At 39.9% G+C, this 18,099-nt stretch overlaps 1 protein-coding gene and 1 long non-coding RNA gene across 2 annotated transcripts in view; one reads left to right on the top strand and one right to left on the bottom strand.

Annotated features, from left to right (window-relative positions):
- AGBL1 (AGBL carboxypeptidase 1) overlaps window positions 1-18,099 on the top strand; it is an 837,843-nt gene that overhangs the window by 18,341 nt on the left and 801,403 nt on the right. The window lies entirely within an intron of this gene.
- LOC104002415 (uncharacterized) overlaps window positions 1-18,099 on the bottom strand; it is a 28,292-nt gene that overhangs the window by 9,642 nt on the left and 551 nt on the right. The window contains exons 2-3 of the long non-coding RNA XR_001709559.3: window positions 11,790-11,936; window positions 9,555-9,674 (exon numbers count right to left, since the gene is read on the bottom strand). This is a non-coding gene — a long non-coding RNA (uncharacterized LOC104002415). The remainder of the gene's footprint in view (window positions 1-9,554; window positions 9,675-11,789; window positions 11,937-18,099) is intronic.

The raw sequence follows: 18,099 nt of genomic DNA on the forward strand, positions 1-18,099 counted from the left end.
TCTGATAGTCTTTGTCTTTTTAATAATATCCATTCTTCCTGGGGTAAGATATTATCTCAGTGTAGTTTTGATTTGCATTTCCCTGATGTTTAGTGATGCTGAGTAATTTTTCATATATTTGTTGACCATTTGTATGTCTTATTTTGAGGAATATTTATTCAAACCCTTTGCCCACTTTGTAATAAAACTATTTAATTTTTTTTTGCCATTGAGTTCCTTGTATATTCTGGATATTAGTCCCTTGTTGGATGAATAGTTTGCAAATATTTCTCCTGATTAACAAGTTATCTCCTCATTCTGTTGATTGTTTCCTCTTCTGCACAGCAGCTTTTTAGTTTACTATAGTCCCATTTGTCTATTTCTGGTTTCGTTGCCTGTGCTTTTGAGGTCTTAGCCATAAAATCTTTGCTTTGGGCCAATGTCCTAAAGTGTCTCCCCTAAGGTTTCTTCTAGTGGTCTTATAGTTTTGGGTCTTATGTTTAAGTCTTTAATCCATCTTGAGTTGATTTTTATACATGCTGAGAGATAGGGGTCCATTTTCATTCTCCTACACATGAATTTTCAGCTTTCCCACCACCATTTGTTGAAGAGGATGTCCTTTCCCCAGTGTATGTTCTTGGTACCTTTGTCCAAAATCAGTTGGCTGCAAATATGTGGATTTATTTCTGGGTTCTTTATTCTGTTTCACTGGTCTATGTATCTGTTTTTGTACAAATACCATGCTGTTTTGGTTGCTGTAACCTTGTAATATATTTAGAAGTCAGGTAGTGTAATGCTTCCAGCTTTGTTCTTTGTGCTTAGAATTGCTTTGACTCTTCAAGCTCTTTTTTTGGTTCTATAAAAATTTTAGATTTTTTTTAATTCTGTGAAAAATAACATTGGTATTTTGATGAGGATTGGATTGAATCTGTAGATTGCTTTGGGTAGTATGGTTGTTTTAACAATATTAATTCTTCTGATCCATGAGCATGGGATGTCTTTCCATTTTTTAGTGTCCTCCTCAATTTCCTTCATCAATGTTTTGTAGTTTTCCCTGTAGAGATGCTTCACCTCCTTGAAGCCTTGATACACAACATACCAAAATCTATGGCACACAGCAAAAGTTGTGCTAGGAGAAAAGTTTATAGCAATAAATGCCTACTTCAAAAAGGTAGAAAATACTTCAAATAAACATTCTGATAATGCACCTGAAAGAACGAGAAAAGCAAGAGCAAAACAAACCCAGAATGAGTAGAAGGAAATAACGAATAAAAGTCAGAACAGAGATAAATGAAATACTGACTAAAAAAAAATACTAAGAATACCTTACATTTATTCCCAAGTATTTTATGTTTGGTAGCTATTGTGAGATTGCTTTCTTGATGTAGTTTTTTAATGGTTATTTTGTTATTGGTGTATAAAAATGCTACTGATTTTTTGTGTTTTGGTTTTGTATCCTGTCACTTTACTGAAATTGTTTATCAGCTCGAAAAGTTTTTGGTGGGGTTTTTTGGCTTTTGTACATGTAAGATTATGGTATTTTCAAAGGACAATTTGATTTCCTGTTTTCCTATGTGGATGCCTATTTTTTTTTTTTTTTGAAACAGAGTCTCACTCTGTTGCCCAGGCTGGAGTGCAGTGGTGTGATCTTGGCTCACTGCAACCTCCGCCTCCCAGGTTCAAGCGATTCTCCTGCCTCAGCATCCCACACGAGGCTAATTTTTGTATTTTTAGTAGAGATAGGGTTTCACCACGTTGGTCAGGCTGGTCTTGAACTTCTGACCTCAGGTGATCTGCTTGCCTTGGCTTCCCAACATGCTGGGATTACAGGTGTGAGCCATCATGCCTGGTTCCAATTAGATGCCTTTTATTTTTTTCTCATGCCAGATTGCCTAGTACTTTCAGTACTATGTTGAATAAGGGTGGCGAAAATGGGCATCTTGTCTTGTTTCAGTTCTTAGAAGAAGGGATTTCAGTTTTTCCTTTTCGGATATGATGTTAACTGTGGGTTTGTGATATATGGCTTCTATTAAGTTTAAGTGTTTCTTCTATGTTTAATTTTTTGAGAGTTTTTTTTTAATCATGAAGGAATGTTGAATTTTATCAAATGCTTTTTCAGCAGGTATTGGGATTGTCAGATGGCTTTTATCCTTCTTTCTAAAGATGCGATATATGACAGTTATTGAATTGTGTATGTTGAACCATTCTTGTATCCCTGGTATAAATCCCACTTGACCATGGCTTATTGGCTTATTCTATTTTTGATGCATGTTAGATTTAGTAAGCTAGCATTTTATTTTTGTGTCTCTGTTCTTCTGGAATGTTGGCATGCAGTGTTCTTTTTCTGTTGAGTCTTTGTCAGGTTTTGGTATCAGGGTAATGCTGACCTTGTAGAATGAATTAGGGAGAATTCTCACCTCTTCAATTTTTTGGAATAGTTTGAGAAGAACTCGTGTTCTTTGTTAGTTTGGTAGAATTCAGCAGTGAAGCCATCCAGTCCTGGGTTTTTATTCGATGGGAGAAAGAAAAACCCAGTCTCCCATCTTTTGATGGGAGACTTTTTAAAAAATTATTATTACTGATTCAATCTCATTACTCATTATTGGTCTATTCAGGTCTTCTATTTCTTCCTAGTTCAATCTTGGTAGGTTGTAGGTGTCCAGGAATTTATCCCTTTTCTCTGGCTTCTTCAGTTTCTTGCTGCATAGTTCTTCATAATAGTCTCTGATGATCTTCGTATTTCTGTGGTATCAGTTGTAAGAGCTTTTTTGTTGTTGTTGTTGTTTCCGACTTTGTTCATTTGGGTCTTTCCTCTTTTATTTGGTTAGTCTATCTAGCAGTTTGTCGATTTTACTTATCTTTCAAAAAATGAAATTTTCATTTTGTTGACCCTTAGTGTTATTTTTTAGTCAGTATTTCATTTATCTCTGTTCTGTCTTTATTAGTCATTTCCTTCTACGCATTCTGGGTTCGTTCTGCTCTTGCTTTTCTAGTTGTTTCATGTGCATTGTTAGAATGTTTATTTGAAGTTTTTCTACTTTTTTGATGTAGGCATTTATTGCTATAAACTTTTAGCACCACTTTTGCTGTGTGCAATAGATTTTGGTATATTGGGTTTCAATTTTCCTTTGTTTCAAGAAATTTTTTTATTTCCTCCTTAATTTCTTCCTTGAGTTAATAGTCAATCAGGATCACGTTTAATTTCTATATATTTGTACAGTTTCCAAAGTTCATTTGTTATTGATTTTTAGTTTTATTTTATTGTAGTCCAAGAAGATACTTGATATAATTTTAATTTTATAATTGTTGAGTCTTGTTGTCGTCCTAACATTTGGTCTATCCTGGAGAATGGTTCATGTGCCGATGAGAAGAAAGTATATTCTGTAACTTGTGAATGAAATGGTCTGTAAATGTCTGTTAGTTCTAATTTGGTCTAATACGTAGCTTAAATCCAGTGGGTTTTTTTTGTTGTTGTTGTTAATTTTCTGTCTTGATGATCTGCCTAATGGTGAGAGTTGGGTGCTGAAGTCCCCAACTATTATTATATTAGAATCTACCTGTTCTTTTATATTTGATACTATTTGCTTTATAAATCTTTGTGCTCTGGTGTTGAGTGCAGTTATGTTTAGAATTGTTATGTCCTCTTGTTCAACTAATCCCTTTATCATTGTGTAATGACATTTGTCTTTTTTTTTTTTTTTACAGTTTTTGACTTATAATCTGTTTTATCTGCTATAAGTATAGCTACTGCTGTTTGCTTTTGATTCTGTTCATGTGGAATATATTTTTCTATCCCCTGACTTTCACCTATATGTTTCTTTACAGGTGAGATGAATTTCTAGTAGGCAGCATATAGTTCAGTATTTTCTAAAAATTCATTATTTCAGTCTATATCTTTTAAATGAAAATGCATTTATATTCAAGATTGTTATTGATATGTGAGGGCTTATTCCTGTCATTTTATGAATTTACTTCTGGTTGTTTTGTATAGATGAAGAAACCTTTGTTCCTTTCTTTCTCTCACATTGTTAATCATTGAGGTTTGGTGGTTTTCTGTCGCAGTAACATTTGAATCCTTTCTCTCTCTCTCTCTCTTTTTTTTTTTTTTAATTGAGATGGAGTCTTGCTCTCTTGCCCAGGCTGGAGTGCAGTGGTGTGATCTCAGCTCACTGCAACCTCCGCCTCCCAGGTTCAAGCGATCCGCTCACCTCAGCCTCCTGAGTAGCTGGGACTACAGAAACGCACCAGCATGCCCAGCTTATTTTTGTATTTTTAGTAGCGATGGGGTTTTGCCACATTGGCCAGGCTGATCTCTAACTCCTGACCTCAAGTGACCCGCTCACCTCGGCCTCCCGAATTGCTGGGATTACAGGCATGAGTCACCGTACCAGGGCTCCTTTCTCTTCTTTATTTGTGTGTTTGCTCTGCCAGTGAGTTTTATACTTTCACATGTTTTCATGATGGTAGATACTGTTCTTTCATTTCCAGTTGTAGGACTCCCTTAAGCATTTCTTGCAGAATCAGTCTAGTGGTGATACCTTTTCTCAGCTTTTGCTTGTCTTGGAAAGACTTTATTTCTCCTTCATTTATGAAGGATAACTTTGCTGTGTATAGTATTCTTGCATAATATTCCCGCCCCACCAGTACTTTTAATATATCATCACATTTTCTCCTGGCCTGTAAGGTTTCTGTTGAGAAATTCCCTGTTAGTCTAATAGAGGTTCCCTCATAAAGTGACTAGACACTTTTCTCTCGAGGTTTTTAGAATTCTCTTTTTGTTTTTGACTTTTGACAGTCTGACTAAAATGTGCTGTGGAGAAGATGTTTTTGAATTGTATCTATTTGGGGATCTCTAAGCTTTCTGTATCTGGATGTCTAAAACTCTAACTAGAGTTAGGGATTTTTCAGCCACTATTTTGTTAAATAGGTTTTCCATTTTTCTATTGTCTTTCTATTTTTCTATTGCCTCCTGGGACACTGAATATTTAAATATTTGGCCACTTTAAGGTGTCTCATATGTCATGTAGGGTTTGTTCATTCTTTTTTCTTCATTTTAATCTTTGGGTTTTTTTCCAAAGACCTGTTTTCAAGCTCTGAAATTGTTTCTTCTGTTCTAGCTGTCTATTGTTGAAGTATTTTTTATTTCATTTAATAAATTATTCATTTCCAGGATTTCTGTTTGGTTCTCTTTAATTATATCTATCTTTTTGGTAAATTTGTCATTTATATCCTGAATTGTTTTTGTGATATATTTGTATTGTTCATCTGTGTTCTGTAGCATAACTGGGTGATTATAGTAAAAAATAATTTAATTGTACATTTGAAAAATCACTGAGCTTCTTTAATATCAATATGTTGAATTCTTTTTCTGGGATTTTGTAAATTTCCTTTTTATGGTAATCTGTTGCTAGAGAATTATTACCTTTTTTTGGAGGTGTCGAGAGTTTCCTTGCTTTTTCATGTTTCATTTGTCCTTATGTTGATATCTGCGCATCTGGTAAAGCAGTCACTTCTCCCATTTTTTTTTTGGATTTGCTTTTGTAGGGGAGGGCTTTTTCCTGAAGACGTACCAATGGTGTTGGTTAGGTAGGACACTTTGGCTTTGCTTCTGGGTGTGTGCAGTAGTATAGTCTCCATGTAATTTCTTCACCTGTAAACAGTGTTAGTGGTGTCTGTGATTTTCTCAGTGACTTAGGTTGCAGTTGTTAGTGGAGGCTGTGGTGAAGTTTTGCTGGGGATGAAAACACCAGACAGTCCAATCCTCAGGCCCCAGTGAAGGCAGTTGCAGGCTGAGCATGCCTTTCCTTGGTCCTCAGGGTGGCATATGCTGGCGTTGGTGTTAGCTATTCTAGGCAATTTGGTTCTTGGGTCGCCAGGTGGCTTGCTGACTTGCTCAGATGCAAGCAATGACAGCAGTGGGCCAGGTGGATGGGTGGGTCCTTAGGACCCTGGACAGTGGGCATGGCATGAGTAATGGCAGTAGCCATAGCAGGACAACCCTCTAGCTCCCAAGTGGCCTGTGCTGGTATTGGCAGCAGCTGTGATGGGTGAGGAGGGCCAGTCTTGAGGCACACAGGTGGTGTATGCAGGTGGGTGCCTGCTGTGCTGGTAGCTGCAGATTGAGTGGGACTGTCCTCAATCCCATGAGAGGAGTGCTCAGGTGCCAGTGGTGGTAAATGGGGCAGGGTGAACCCAAGGCTCCCAGATAACACATTTTGGTATTGGGGAGGATAAAGATGGGCCAGGCGGGTGTGTCCTCTGGCCCTCTGGTCGTGCATACAGGTGCTGGCTGTGGTAGGCAAGGATGGGGTGATCCCTAGGGTCCCAGTGGAATGTTTGGGTGAGGACAGCAGTGGCTGTGTCATGGCCCTGCTGTTGGGTGGGTTGCTTTTAGTGGCAGCAGCCATAGACAGGCAGCTGGGGAGTATATGCTTTCACCCCAGTTGATGGCTGCAGGTAGGGTAGCCTGTCCTCAGGTCACTTGTAAGTGCACAGTGGCTCTACTGCTGAGGTGGCAGGGTTGCTGCCAGTGGCTTGTGCTTTGGCCCTGGGTGCAGCAGCCAGTAGTGGCAATGGCTGTATGTGGGGGAGTCTTCTCTCAGGGCACATGAAAACGCGCAGAGGTCCTACTGGGAGTGGCAGGCTTGTTGCCAATGGCTTGTGCTTTTGCCCTGGAGGCAGCAGCCAGCAGTGGTGATGGCTAAAGCTTAGGGATGTCCGTGGGGCTCCCAGAATGTGGAGATACAGGGGCTGTTGGGCCTTACAGCAGGATGCAGTCTGGTGAGGGCTGGGCTCTCAAAATAGCACCTTCCTGTAGCTTCTTAGGACTTGTGGGGGTGGTTGTGGGACCCAGTGTGAGCTCCCTCTCTGGAGTAATGCCAGTGTACGGTCTCTAGGTAGCTACCTACGTTAGTTTCAGGGCCCACAATGGTCAAGGGGCTTTCCCATGGCTAGGGTTGCAGAAGTCCACGGTGAGAATGTGGACCACTGGGAGCCCCTTGCCTACCCTTCCCTGCATTGGGGAGCCTCTCCAGGATCCCAGGTGATCCTGGCTGAGAAAGCTGCCTGATTTCCCTCTCCTTCCTTGCCTTAGGTATTTATTGCCACTTCTTGGTTGAATTCCAGTGTTCTTTCTTAGATGATCTATTTGAAGTGTAATAATGTACTTGCTATTTTGGTTCTTCTTTGTGGAGGAGGCAAGTACCAGATGCCTCTAGTCAGCCATCTTGAAGACTCTCTCTTCCTGATTCCTTGTTGAGCTATGTTGACAGATATTTCATGCCAGTCTTTCTGCTCTTCAATCACCCAGTGTTGAGACTCTGGACATCTCTTGCTGAAGTCACCTAAGCTAGGTAACCAGAGGATGACTGAATTCTATGTAAGTACCAATTTATATCAGTACTAATAAGTAAATTAGAAAGACATATACAAATTACCTTACCTGGGGCTAGTAAAGGCACAAACTCATGTTAGCGGGGCCACCATCACTAATTTAGTTAGATCTGTGTTCTGAATATCCCTGAGGAATTTGGACCAGGAGGCTTCTTGGCCTCTATCATAAAACCAATTGATGTCAATAAATAAACAGTGATAAGATGACAACCATCAGCTAAATGGTTGAGAAGGAAGAAGGTGAGGGGAAAGAAGAGGAGAACAGCAGGAAAGAGAGGCCTTCACTCAGCCCTTTTTCTATTTTCCGGGTCACAGGGCAGGGCCAAACATCTTTGAATACAACCTCTATGTGGTTAATAGATCCTTCAGTTACAAAGCCCAGGTTTGATTACACAAATAAGTGTCTTCTATTCTCTTCTAGGCCAACCCAATCACAGTTCTTTTTGTAACTCTCTGAATCTTTTCTTGGTGTACAGACTTTGTGGTCAATTTAACAAGGTCTGTGAAAGTGAGTTAGTTTTACACATGCAGTTTTATTTGGTGTGCCTTACAAGTTACATGGAATATCTGGAATTACACTAGTATTTCTAGAATGACCTGATAACTCAGCCCTTTGTTTCTTCCAATCACATCTGAAAAATCACTTTTCTCTTTGCTTCTAAATGTTTTGCTCCCATGTGGTTATTTAATTCTGCAAATGGCACAGGGACAGAATTTTTATGACTAATAATGTGCAAGTAAATGTGTGTTCCATCTGATGTGTGGGCAACCTCTCTGGTATGATATAACCTAGTATGCTGTTGTATTTGTCAAGTGGTTGGATATACAGATAACAGGGTAGTAAATGTGGTGCTTACATTATATGTGCTTGGTCTTTGTAAGATGTGATCCATAGAATTCCTTTCAGGAAAGCTAAATTCCCCATTACCTAGAACAAAATGCATTTGGATGTACCCACTGTACCTATGATCAAAGCAATTTTCATGCATGATATTCTGGGGGTGCATGGAGAAGGAGGGTTGATATAATGCAGAAGATTTTTAGACCTACCTTGAGTCCTAATGAGAGGAAACCTCCATCTGATTTTCAGATAATACTTGTTCTTTTCACTCAATTCCAGTGGCTGTTCCAGGGCAATTTTGCCCCCAGGGGATGTTTGGCAATGTCTAGAGACAATTTTGGTTTTCATAATGGCGAGGGATGCTACTGACTAAACATCTTGCAACACTTAGTGTCCTACTCTGCTAATTGTCTTAAAATGGACAGAACACTTCCTTCATCCCCAGTCCAAAATGTCAACAGTGCCAAAGTTGAGAAGCCCACTTGATTCAATCAGTCATTTATCCATTTTACTGATCTGGGCTGAAACTTAAAATGGCACAGTACCAGATAGCACAGTATAATTTTGTCTAGATAATAATTTCTCTAAGAGAGATAGAGACAGAGATGCTGTACTTGCTAGTTCTTGGAGTTGCTCATAGAAAGATCAGGCTAGTGGATCTCAGGACAAACATTTTCTCTCAAGAGCCATCTCCTAACTCCCTGCTGGCAGTGTGCTGTGGAGCCCTGAGAACCAACTGGCAGTGATCAATGTTATTTGCTTTGATGTATTCCTGAGGCTGGAGGGATTGTTGAACTATATGAGTGACACACACCTGGAGGAGACGAGTATTATAATTCACAAAGGGGAGAAGGAGACCAATTAAAGTAGATTAAAAACAGAACATACTGTGGGAAACATTCAGGGCACAAAATCATCCAGCAAGCTGATGTATGCACACCAAGATCCATGGAAGATGAATATGGCATCCTGTGGTTTACAAGTTCATGGGCGACCACAGGACAATGTGAAACAGGAGAATTTCACAAACAGCTGTGATCCTCCATGGTTCCTGTTCTGTTCTTATTTCTTCTGCAGCAGAGCTAAAGATTTTAGAACTTAATTTTCATATGTAGTGGCCAGAAATCGGCTTTAGCTTTGGTGAGAGCTGAGTTGCAATCCTGGTTCTACTGCATATAAACTATGTGCTCTTAGGCAAGTTATCTAGCTTCTTTAAACCTTAGTGTCCTCATCTATAAAATGAGGAAAATGATACCTACCTGTTGTGAAGATGAAAGGAGATGGAGTTTGTGAATATGCTTACACAGTCTTGGCATGCCCTAGGTGCTTGATGAATACTCACCCAAGTCTTTTGCTTTTGGAGCAGAAGCAATGTCAAATCTCTCCATTCTACCAAAATGTTGAGCTTTTCAGAATCACTTTCTTATAAGCTTAGGAAGCTCTTCAGAGTGCAATTCACCATCTAGAATTCATCAGTGGGGATGGGAGGATAAACATTTGTACTCAACATTTAACAGTGTTCTGGGTTTTTCTGTTGTCGGGTAGGGCTCAGTGAGGCGAGAAACGGGAGGAGGAAGAATGGCAAACATGATTCAAGAGGTTCATGGATTGGAAAACAGGGATCTCTAGGAACAGACTGGCGACTATTTTGCCCTCTCAGAGAGCTTCTCAAAGCCTGGTGCATCCATATGGGTTCCAATTTATGTCTTGCATAGTAGTACCTCATTTTTTATAGGAAGATCAGCTCTCTTAAAATAGAGTAAGAACCAAGACAACAACCAATTCATGCATAGGGAGAGCCCAGATGGATGTCATGCTATAAAATCTGTACACCATGTGAGGAGAGCCTCATGCTACCATAATCAGGGCTGCCTTACAACCCTATTTTACATACAATTAAACCTTTTGATCTAACTTGCAAGCCAATTATCTCGCTGCAACCACCAAATTAAAATAAGGTGAAGATACTAAAGATGCTTCTTTGACAAAAGCAAGGAATAGCAGCTCTCTTGAGGAGAGATTTAAGTTTACATACTTCACATAGAACAGGTTGAGCATAATAGTAATTTTCTCAGCAATAAACATTCGTTCTCACTGAGAAAGTTGAGATGATTTTGAGTGTCTTCTGTTTAAGGGCATGGGGAATTTCTCTTCAAACTATTTATATAAATAGATAAATAGATAGATACAGCTATAGCTTTACTGCTTAAAGACATAAAGATATAGGCTAGACTAATCATTGAGGAATAATTTAGTATGCCAGAATATAGGAGATTAGAGTGCACCCTACAAACACCTCCTGTAGTCCCAGGACATTGGTGCATCCTTAACCTAGGAAGTCAGGGGCTCAGAAGCTCACTATTAATTTCAAGTGGATACGTTTAGGTGCTCCAGTTTCTCTTCTTGTAAAATGCAAATAAATTGAGGTCAAGAGAGATGACTGGAAAATGCTCCAAGATCTATAGCTAACAAGGAGCGGGAGCATGGCCAGGCGCAGTGGCTCATGCCTATAATCCCAGCACTTGGGAGGCCGAGACGGGCGGATCACGAGGTCAAGAGATCGAAGCCATCCTGGCCAACATGGTGAAAGCCTGTCTCTACTAAAAATACAAAAATTAGCCAGGCGTGGTGGCATGCACCTGTAGTCCCAGCTACTCGGGAGGCTGAGGCAGGAGAATCACTTGAACCCGGGAGGTGGAGGTTGCAGTGAGCCAAGATCGTGCCACTGCTCTCCAACCTGGGCAACAGAGCAAGACTCCATCTCAAACAAACAATCAAACAAACAAAATCAAGGAAGGGGAGCACGTTGAAGTGAGAATATCTATCATATTTAAGGTCCTTCTCTTTTTTGATTAAACATCTCTAGCTGTAAAATGGATATTGGTTGCCTGAAAGTATAAAATGAAAGGAGTTAGTATATCTACAACAACTCCTTGGTATACTTGGTAGGTACTCATTAAATATTACTATTAATGTAAAATACAGTACTACAATAATAATAATCAGGGGTATATCTAGGTTCTGGGGGGCCTGAAGCTTATACAACTTTGGATCTCTCTTTAAGGAGAATAATACAAAACTACAAATACAAAATTAAGTATGAATGAGGATACTTATCTGGAATAAGAAACTTTCAGAAAGCAATGATTTTTAAAAAGCTGACAAATACCACAAGCTTCACAAAATCAGAAAAATAATGTATTTTAAAATTGACTTCCTGGCACTGCTTTATAATCCTTTTTTCTCATATCTTTTCTGGCTGAATTTTCTTTGATTGCTCTATTCATATGACATTTTGTATAATACCATTTTCTATAGAGAAAATAAGGATAATTCAACCTCTTCTGTAGCATGGTTGATCAAAATTTGTTTTTTACTACTGACAATTAAAGAAAAATTTCTTTCAGCTCCACAATTTGTTTTTTGGGGTAATATCAAGTAAACATTTGGGATTATTGTCAGATTTGAGAAAACTTCTATCAAGCTTCTTTTAAGAACTGTGAGTTTTGAAAGAGCATTTTATAAAGCAGATTCCAGCTCTGTCCATTGCATGCCACGTTTCTCCTCCATGACTCACATTCAGTGCTAGATGCTGAAGGCAATGTGCTCATGATCGTGGGACCCTCCTGTTATGATGCTGGTGAGTCTGCACAGGTCGTGATGCTCCTGGAAGCCATTGCTATAATCAGATGGCCAGCAGTAACTTAGCTATCCACAAAAGTTTCTGCAAATCATACAAATAAATTCCGCTAAACCCAAGCTAAATAGATCCTCAACTCAACTCCAAAGCCACCCGAACAGGAATCTTAATTGTGGTTAAAATACCTTCCTCCTGCTAGTGGTACAAAATCATATGCCTATGAAAACACATGACTGGGACCCCGTCAGGTATTGAAAGAATCCCATGCAAGTGAGGGACTCCAAAGCTTTAGCTGCGTAAGATTTATGGTAACTCGACCTCTGGTAGTGACAAATAGCATTGAGGAGAAAATTAGAGTTCACCCTTAAACAACGCTGGGGTTAGGGGCACTGACCCCTGTGCAGTAGAAAATCCATGTATCAGTTTTGGCTGCCCCAAACTTAAATTCTAATAGCCTATTGTTGACTGGAAGCCTTACTGATAATGTAAACAGTGGATTAACACATATTTTGTATGTTATATGTATCATATAGTGTATTCTTACAATAAAGTAAGCTAGAGAAAACAAAGTGTTATTAAAAATCATAAGAAAGAAAAATATATTTACTATTCATTAAGTGGGAGTGGATCATCTTAAAGGTCTTCATCCTCATCTTTACTTTGAGTAGGTCGAGAAGGAGAAGGAAGAGGCAGGGTTGGTCTTGCTGTCTCAGGGGTGGCAGAGGGGGAAGAAAATCCATGTATAAGTTGACCAGCACAGTACATACCCATGCTGTCCAACGGCCAACTCTAGTAGAATTGAGCCACCAGTTTGCTCAAGAACTAGCTGTGTGACGTAAGGTTAATCATTTTATTTTTTATGGACCTGGATTTCCCATCTTTGAAGTGAGAAGTTCAAATTAGGGGATGTGTAATGTTCCTGATACCCACAACAATGTGTGATTCGGTGAACAGTTTCTGAACGAGCCTAGCAGTGTCAGGGCAGATGGGGAAGAGCCAGAGGAAATAGTTCCCGCATTAAATACCATCCCTCCCTCCCTTTCTCCTCCAGCAGAGGTTTGTTTAGTAAACAAATCCTGAGTTTTCCCAATACAGCCAAGCTATGAAAGCTCTGTGCCACCCAGTATTGCTACAATTACTAATGTGACAGGCCTATCTTTTATTCTCCCAGAAGCAAGGCATGAGGAGTGAACTGAGCTGTCTGAATGACTTACCCAGGCATTTCTCTTTTGAAAGCCATCAGGGCAGGAGGAGAATTGCCTGGAGGCAGCTGGGCTCAGGCCAATGCCCTGGTTGGTCCTGAGCGTCTCCTGTTTTTGAGGTCCCTAGAAGTCAGACTGTAAGTTTGGGAGGATTCCATGACCTTCTGTCTTTACCTCTTGGCCTTTGATTCCTCTCCTTTGATGGATGGACTGGGAATGGGAGAAAGGTGGGTAGTGACTAGTTCTGCTTGGGCAGTATGTACTTTGAATGCTGCTTTAAGGAAGTCCTGGGAATAGCCAAGATTCTGGTGTATGTGTGTGTGTTACGTAGAATAAATTCAGCTGCTAGGAGAGTGACCAGAGAGGAAACTTCTTCTTCTGAATGTTTGTATCTATTTTGGAATTTGGGTGTCAAGGTAGAGATGGGGAGAGTTTTTGCCTTTCCAAGCACAGAGGCTGACACACAGGCAAGTAACAACTGTTGTTGAAGCTGAAGCCTCATGGCTGTTTCCCTTGGCCTGCTACTTTGGTATGAGTGGGATAGAGGTATTCGGAGAAGAAATGACATTTGAATTACATTTTGAAGACCCAGTAGAAGTTTCCTGGGAGAACAAGTTGGGGAAAACACTTGTGTAATATCAAAGACATGCTCTTACTTGTTAACATGGAACTGCTGACAAATAGAGACTGTCCACTGATACAGGGGTCTCCAACTCCCGGGCCACAGACTGGTAGGAACAAGACCATGTTAGGAACCAGGCCGCACAGCAGGAAGTGAGCAGTAGGCAAGTAAGCAAAGCTTCATCTGTATTTACAACCACTCCCCATCTCTCTCATTACTGCCTGAACTCTGCCTCCTGTCAGATCAGCAGTGGCATTAGATTCTCATAGGAGCGCGAGCCCTGTCGTGAACTGCGCCTGTGAGGGGTCTACGTTGCTCTCTCCTTATGAGAATCTAATGCCTGATGATCTGTCACTGTTCCCCAACGCCCCCAGATGGAGCTGTCTAGTTGCAGGAAAACAAGCTCAGGGCTCCCACTGATTCTACATTATGGGGAGTTGTATAATTATTTCATTATATATTATAATATAATAATAGAAAATAAAGTACACAATAAATGTAATGTACTTCAATTAACCCACAACTACCACCCCACACCCACCCTGTCATGAAAAAATTGTCTTCCACACAACTAGTCCCTGGTGTCAAAAAGGCTGGGGGGCTCTGCATTGATAGAAAGGCTGATAACGATGTATGGGCATTTGTCATTCCACATCTTGTTCTTTGCATTTATCCATTTATATGCATGTTTAAACAAAAAACGACATGCTACACATACATTTTTGTGTATTTAACACTATAACATGAATATCTTCTCACATTAATAAAAATGTCCTACAACAACATTATTATCAATGATTGAACATTGTTCCATTGTATTATGGCAATTTATTTAACGTTAGACATTTAGAGTGTTTTCAATTTTTCACGATTAGCAACAGTGATGAAGTGATGAGGATCTTCACAAATAAGATGTTTGTCTCCATCCCTTGGGAATAACTGCAGTAAAATTGTTGGGTCAAAGGGTCTGTACATTTTAAAGGCTTTTGATTAAGTATTTCTAAATTGCCAATCCAGGAAAGTTGTAGCAATTTACACTCTCTTCAGCAGTGTAGGAGAATGCCTATTTCTTCTCACCCTCACCAGGGCTGGATTTTTATCAGGCTTTTAAATCTCTCCCCATTTGAGAGGAGAAAGATGGTAATTCATTTTAATGTGCATTTCTTTGATTACTAATGTAATTGAATTCTTTAAAAAATAAGCCTATTAGCTATTTGAATTTCTACTTTTGTAAATTGCCTGTTTATTTCTTTTGGGTAAGGGAAAGTTTTACTTTAGGAAAATTCCCCTTAAAACACTAGGGTCAGATTTTTAAAAGCATTATCTTTTGTTCTCACTCTTCAAAAACATGCTTTCCACTGGAAAAATGAAGAAATGATCTAAAAGGAGGAATGGTGTCTCTGTTAGTAAATGGTGAGTCTATCAGCAATGGGACTGGGGCAGATTTTAGCTTTCCTGCTTCAGCTCCTAGCTGTTACCTCAGAGTTGGCTCTCAGCCTTCTTAGTTTCTGTTCAGTACCTTTCACCTCTTTATTTTTTCTTTTTCTTTTTCTTTTCTTTCTTTCTTTCTTTCTTTCTTTTTTTTTCTTTTGGAGACTGAGTCTTACTCTGTTGCCCAGGCTGGAGTGCAGTGGCACGGTCTTGGCTCACTGCAACCTCTGCCTCCTGGGTTCAAGCGATTCTCCTGCCTCAGCCTCCTGAGTAGCTAGGATTACAGGTGCCCACCACCATGCCCAGCTCTTTTGTATTTTTAGTAGAGATGGGGTTTCACCATGTTGGCCAGGCTGGTCTCGAACTCCTGACTTCAGGTGGTCCACCTGCCTTGGCCTCCCAAAGTGCTGGAATTACAGGTGTGAGCCACTGCACCCGGCCCACATTTCACCTCTTTCACCTGCCTTTCAGTCGAGCTATTTGAGTAGCTGCATTACCATGCCCCATCCTAGGTTTTAAGCTTCTAAAAGGCAAGGAAAGTTTCTTCTTTTTCTATAATGCCATGCCACACCTAACATAGTCACTTGTCCATCACAGGTGCTCACTATGTGAAGTGAACAAATAGGGAATGCCACTTCCCAATAGTACCATTTTACTACTAGGCAAGTTTGAGCTTTCTAGCCCTTCCTCAAACTTGCTAGGTAGTCTAAGAAAAACGACCCAAATTTACCGTGCTTATTCTTCATGCCCCAAAGGAAAGATTGGTAATATGTGTTTATAAGATGCTGTGTGTTATATTGGTTCTTTGAAAATACTGATAATTACTGTGGAGCTAAAAGACAATTAAGAGCGTTCTACACATAAGTCATTAACTACACTTGAAATAAAATATGTGAGTTACCAGTGACATTTCAAGGACTATATTTGTTAATAACTGAGGCTTAACAAATAGAAATTATTTATAAACTTGTCTGAAATGGGAATCCAATAGCTGTTTCTAGTCTTGTTGAACAATCCAATTAAGGGACTCTTTATATATAACATGTTTGCCATTTTCCCATTTGAAATATTAAGATGATGTTATATTTAAAATCTGCAACTGGCTATTTGATAGTGGCTCTGTGTCTTCAGCCTTGGACCCTTGGGGGAGGTGAGTCTGCACTCTGCCTTGGCAAGGAGTCCAGAAGGAAGAACTCAGAGGTGTCACTTCCAACTGAACTTGTGGGAGGTGGCCTGTGTCTTCTACTCTGGTCCGCTTGTGTGTGCCTGTCTGCAGAAGACATTCTCTGTTGCAGATCTAGTGGGACTCCTAGAGCCCTGCATTTGTGAAAAACAATAGGAACTTAGCTCCTTATGGCCCAAATGCTGACTCAATATCAATATGATGTAGATATTGTACTACCATGATGGGAGTCCCTTTCCAAGATTTTAACCTCTAAAACAAAAAGAAGTTTGGGAGATTCCAGGAAGGGTCTTTTTTTCACCGATGTCATAATTCCATGCATATGAATCCTGTTGAAGTTGTAGGCCTTGCTGGCTTAAGGGTTCCACATAGCAGAATGTGGCCGATAAAACAACTGTATGCTAGCTGAGCTTGGTGCAAATGATAACCCACACCATGCTTGCCCACTTCAGAACTGTTAGCATGCATGACAATTCGTATCCTGTAACGAGATGCTGAGGTCCAACGCTACAAGTCTGTTTCTCAGTGAATTCACTTGGAGCCTCGTTCTGATGAGATTCACTGTCAGAGTAGCCTGAGCTGTCAGTGAATTTGACTGTTTTGTTAGAATGTCTTTATTGAACTTCATGATAGGCTCTCATGTGAAAAGGGTTGAAAAAATTGTGGCTGCTAGTGGTGCTAACTGTTCACCATTGGGTTATGGATAAACACTGCCTGGCACCTCAAGTAAGGAAGACCTGAGGTAATATCTTGACTGCTAAAAAATATCTACTGGGATCTCAAAATGACACAATGAGACCACTTTTGCTTTCCCAAAAATATCCCTCTTGAAGGATGTTTGAGCCATCTAGGTAGCATTGTGACATCCATCTTGCTTCTAATCCCATGATGCAGGGGAGTACCATAAAGTCACCGTGGTGGACTGTGACTGTGAAGATGAAATTTTAACAGCAACATCCACTTTATTCTAGTCTAGACCTGCCTGTTAAAAAGCAGTACCACTAGGTTGTGCTAGAGTATAAACATAGCACGATGCGCATTTCCTGGCAAATCTTTACTTTATTGGCTATTTCTTTCTTTCTTTTCCTTAAGAAAAAAAAATTATCTGTTCTCTGTAACTTAGAAGAACATATCAGAAATATCATTGTGATCACTGTTGTTTGAAATGAAGGGCCTTTGAATGACAATATTGTGATTTTTGTAAAGGCCGGAGGTAGTGAAATGCGCAGAATTATTTATACTTACTCCCAGATACCGCTTAGTCACCTTCCAACATCTGGTGCTCTGGGATGAGGACTACTGCTCCTCTTCAGTCTTCTCATTGGTGCCTCATTTTCTTTCTGACTTGTCAGCACTGGAAAGCTCAAGGCTATCTCTCGGGTTCTCTTTCTTCTCTTCTCTGTGTACTTTCCTAGGGCGTCTTCCTCAGTCACATACCATGTGTATGTTAAGGGCAATGATGCCCCAGCTATATCTCTGGTCCTGACTTTTCCATGAAACTCCAGACTCATCTCTCCAGGATGACCAAACATTTCAGCCTTCTGGGACAGCTCTGCTTTATACCTACTCTCCTGTTATAATTATTAGTAGGACTCATTTCTCTCCCAGAAGATTTCAGTCATGTCGTCCTATACATGAGGTTGGCATTTAAGTCAGATCATGTCACTTTTCTAACTAAAATTCTCTTATAGGAAGGAAAGTAAATAATTGGGAACAATAATAAAATTGACTGTATCACTAAAATAGGCAGGGAACCTAGAATTTATTGAGTGCCATTGTGCTATGTTATTTGCATTTGTTCTCTCATTT

Source organism: Pan troglodytes, chromosome 16, assembly GCF_028858775.2.
Source record: "Pan troglodytes isolate AG18354 chromosome 16, NHGRI_mPanTro3-v2.0_pri, whole genome shotgun sequence".
Classification (NCBI taxonomy): Eukaryota; Metazoa; Chordata; class Mammalia; order Primates; family Hominidae; genus Pan; species Pan troglodytes.